General features: G+C 40.2%; 1 long non-coding RNA gene across 2 annotated transcripts; it reads right to left on the bottom strand.

Annotated features, from left to right (window-relative positions):
- Positions 1-226: 226 nt before the first annotated feature.
- On the bottom strand, positions 227-4,034 carry LOC119617963. Of its 2 annotated transcripts, XR_005234465.1 has the most exons (4): positions 3,966-4,027; positions 2,790-2,945; positions 604-2,703; positions 227-512 (listed from the first exon to the last, which is right to left on the bottom strand). It is a non-coding gene; the product is annotated as an uncharacterized LOC119617963 (long non-coding RNA). The 2 variants fall into 2 exon arrangements; XR_005234464.1 differs by having other exon boundaries at positions 2,790-4,034.
- Positions 4,035-4,238: the final 204 nt, after the last annotated feature.

Genomic DNA, 4,238 nt, shown 5'->3' with positions numbered 1-4,238 from the left:
ACATACCTATCATTGCACCAACTCTGTCAGAAGGGGGGGAGACAGAGGTGAACCCAGAACGCAGACTCATCTTTTAAATGAAACTAATTTATTAAAATGAAATATAAGCAAAACAAAAGGCTAGCGTGGTAGCAGAAACAAACAATAACAAAATCCAAAATGGCGAGACACAAGAAAGACAAAAACCATGGCAAAAGGAAAGGAATGACCCAGTGGAGAATGGAGAGACAGAGACCGGTTTTAAAGGCTGAGGGAGAGATGAAGATGGGTTGCAGCAGTGGACATGACAAGGAGCAGGTGTGGTGGGTGTGGCAAGCGTGACCGGAAAGTTACTGGGGCGGTGAATAGTGATCAGACATGAAGAACACAGAAACTCAAAAGACAACCTGTCATAAACCAGGGAAGATTTTTGGAGCAGTCCGGCAGCAAACAGACACAGGAAACTAGGAGTGTACCGGGAAGTGATTTATTTACAGTGCAGGAAAGATAATTTACAGGATGAACGTCGGGATCTGAAAAAGCGAAACACACGGTAAGTATGGCGGAGTGAAAACACAAGGAACCTACGAAGGGCAAGTAATGGTTGGAATTTAAAGTCCTTACGACAGGGCGGCGGGTCCAACACTTGGAGAAGCAAGCAGTGGTGAGTTCGGGTTCCAGGGTGAGAATCCTTCCAGGGTGAGAATCCTTCCAGTGGTGAGTATTCCTTCCAGAGGGTATAGTGAAGCAGACAGACAGGCACGGGAGGCGTTAGCAGAGGTCTCAGGGAAAACGAAAACCAGACTGGATCCACGAGGCAGAAGGTAATTCCTGAGGCACACAGCGAGACAGAGTTAGTCAAACTCGGAATAACAAATCTTATTAGTACAGAGGCTCAGCGACTTTACCACAAGCAGGTAATGCTCCAGCGCTGGTCTGGTCTCTGCCACCGCCTTAAATACACCTGTCCTTGCCATTAGTCAGATCACTTGCAGGTGAGGAAGGAGGGTTGACGAGACGTCAATCAGTTGTCTGGCCACGCCTACCAGGAAGTACTCACAACACAAACACAAACCCCAGAAAAACCACCCTCACCACACAACCAGATAATTTTGTACAGAAAGATGTTTCCCCTCAATAACTTATTAAACTATACTTTTAACCAATATAACAAACAGAAAGCAAATCCACCATTTATTTTGGCAAAACAATACATTTATTGAAAGATGCCTAAGGACTGGAGTAGTGGCTATAGCATGGCTTCAGTAGGCATATCTTCAAGACCATGTCATTGGGCTTGTGGTATAAGCCCCATCTTTGAAGTAGAAGACCCAAAATCAAATCCCGAACAGATTCACTTTCTTTGGCTGGCTATCATTTTATTTTTATGGTTTCAGTACTGAAGCATCAGTTGGTCGCATACTTGTGTACTTTCTTATACTCTCGTTCTGCATAAATGTATGTGAATTACTAGTACTTTTTTTTGTTGACAGTGAAATGTTATATGCAGATGTATAGTTATTCAAAATCAAAATTACTTTACACAAGTATATCTTTGTATTGTATTGCAGGTATTTTTTAAGATAAATAAAAGAGAATTAAAATCTTCTTGCATCTTCACATATCGACTTTTTAGATAACAACTAGCCAGAACTTTAGTGTTCACAGGTTTGGATGTACTTGCATTTTCCTCTGTGCAATGAGAAATTAAGTACTCATCTGAATGTTTCATCTGAAATGATGACATTGCTTTACAAACGTTTTATTGACTCTGTTTTATTGTTTTGTATTATTGCATGGTACGGCAATCTGTCTCTGGTCAACAAAACAAGGTTGGGCAATCTAGTTAAAGTGGCTGGTAAGATTTCAGGAAGGACTCAGATCCAGCTTGTGGACTTGTATAACAGGCAGGTGCTGAGAAAGATTTTCTGCTGCTTCCTTCTGGTCGTCGGTATAAAATAACTGCTGTGAAGACCAAGAGACATAGAATTTCCTTCATAGCATCAGCTATTGCTTTGCTCAATAACTCAAAATTGTAAGTTTTCTTCTAAATGCTAATGTATAACGCACTTTTGTTTATGTTGATTGGTTGATTTTGGGTTTTTGTTTTTTGCACTTTGTGTGTTGTTTGGATACGTGGACATGCTGTTAACTAATTTTACATGGGGGACACTAAAATTACCATTATTTGTGTGTACAGACATAGTGCATCATGATTCTGCAGAATGATCAATTCTGATAAATTCAAGAATGACATAATCATCTTGTTAACTAATATTGTACATAGAGAGCTACGAAGTATATGTTTACGCAAAGAGGAACTAGTTCATCATTGTTCTGCTGATTCATTACTTCTGATTCACATAAACCAGAGTAGCAGCCATAACAACGGAGCAGAGACCAGACATGGAGACAGGATTAAAGGTAAATAATTATTTTACAGGTGTCAATATTTACAGTGCAATGGTCAGGAGGATCTGATAAACAGGAAAGGAGCAAGGTGAGTCTCGGGTACAGATCTTTGATCGGCCACAATTCCAGAGATGTGCAAAGAGTAATTGTTTGTTTTCTTTACAGATTTCGAAGAGTGAACAAAGCCCAGAGGCGAAGCAGAGTTTTTTCAGGAGTAGTCCAGGTGGTAAGGTGTCCCGAAGTCCAAACAGGTAAGGTAATCCGAGCAGTACAAAGGTAAGTCCCAATAGGCAATGGTCCAGCAACAATAACCTGAGACAAAGGGCAAAGCACAAAAAAACAAAGTTAAACGTAGCTTGGGAGCTTAAGCAGTAGAACCTGGCGGCTGAGATTCTAACCAAAATGGCGTGATGCTCCAGCGAAGATCTGGAACCAGCCGGAGGCTTAAATACAGGAACTGCTTGTCACTGGAATCTGCAACAGCTGGGGAGAGGGAGGTTAGAGGCAATGCCCATGGGGCGGGCAGATTCCAGATCCTCACACTGATGGCCTCACTGACAAAAATAAATACAAAAACAATAATATGTACATGTAGGACAGTTGATGAAGGCAGACAGCAATTAAGCTAACTACGTAAAGAAAACCTTTTGACCTGCAAACTATAAATTACTCAAAAAATATTTATACAAAGTAAAATAAATGAAAATATTGAGATATAATTCACAATTCATGTGTAAGTTTATTCAGCAGTTAAACATGGCTTTTAAGCAAAATGTGCATGTACAAAGGCTTTCTTGCCAACGTGCTACTAGAGGGCTGTATATCGTCAATTATAAGGTTGGTTGTTACAACAGGGCTTTCTTGCATGATCACAGTCATCATCCATCTGAAATCAGTGAGAAAATGCAGAACTAAAATAAAAAAATTAATCAAGCACTTATCTTTCTTTTCAGAAAAACTGTAGCTAATCTACACCCACCACAAATGGACACAGGGTAATCAATGCACAGCACGCCAATGCTATCATATCTACCAATGTTACATTTGCTGATTTTACACAGCCAATGACACACTCTACTTGGATTTTTTCATGGGCTATTTGCCTTGTTTTTTTCCACATCAAGAGGGGACAACTGAGATCTGTGCTATCATACTCCCACTAGTTGCATCAATATCAAAACCTCATTCTGCCAGAATTAAGTCACCAGGGAGAATATGATCCAAAAATACAGTTTTCAGTAATTATTTGTCACAGGTTCTGCCCCTCATGCATGTGAATTGAATGAAGCTGTACCCTGTGGAGTGATGCCGATAAGAAATTTCACTGTATTGTGGTGTTCATATGATGACTATGTCTCTACTGTCATGATGCGGGGTGAAGGAAGCGAACCCTGAGTGCAGACTCATCTTAAACAAAATAATTTATTAAATAAAGAAAAACCAAAACAAGAGCTGACGTGGCAGCAAAACAAACTAAAGAACAAACTAAAACCAACATGCACAGGAACGGGGACAAGCGGGACGGAAAACAAACAACCAGTAGTGAAACAACAAACAGTAGACATCAAACAAACCTTAGACAATGGACCAGCGAGGTATGGAGAGAAATGACCGGGTTTTAAAGTGCTGAGGATAATCAGGTAAGTGGAGACAGGTGACATGATTATAATTGCTCACAGGTGGAGATGGGCGTGACAGGTAACCAGATGACTAAGCTGGGGGAATGAAAATGAAAACAAACACAGACACATGAGACAAGAGCAGAAGGAAACATGAACCAAACTACAAGATAACAGAAAATAATAAACACCAACTGAAACATAAAGCAACTAACTGAAAACCAAAAA

This window comes from Kryptolebias marmoratus, linkage group LG19 (genome assembly GCF_001649575.2).
Source record: "Kryptolebias marmoratus isolate JLee-2015 linkage group LG19, ASM164957v2, whole genome shotgun sequence".
In the NCBI taxonomy this organism is placed as follows: domain Eukaryota; kingdom Metazoa; phylum Chordata; class Actinopteri; order Cyprinodontiformes; family Rivulidae; genus Kryptolebias; species Kryptolebias marmoratus.
Note: the sequence above shows the minus strand (reverse complement) of the source record. Positions and strands in the feature narration are given on the sequence as shown.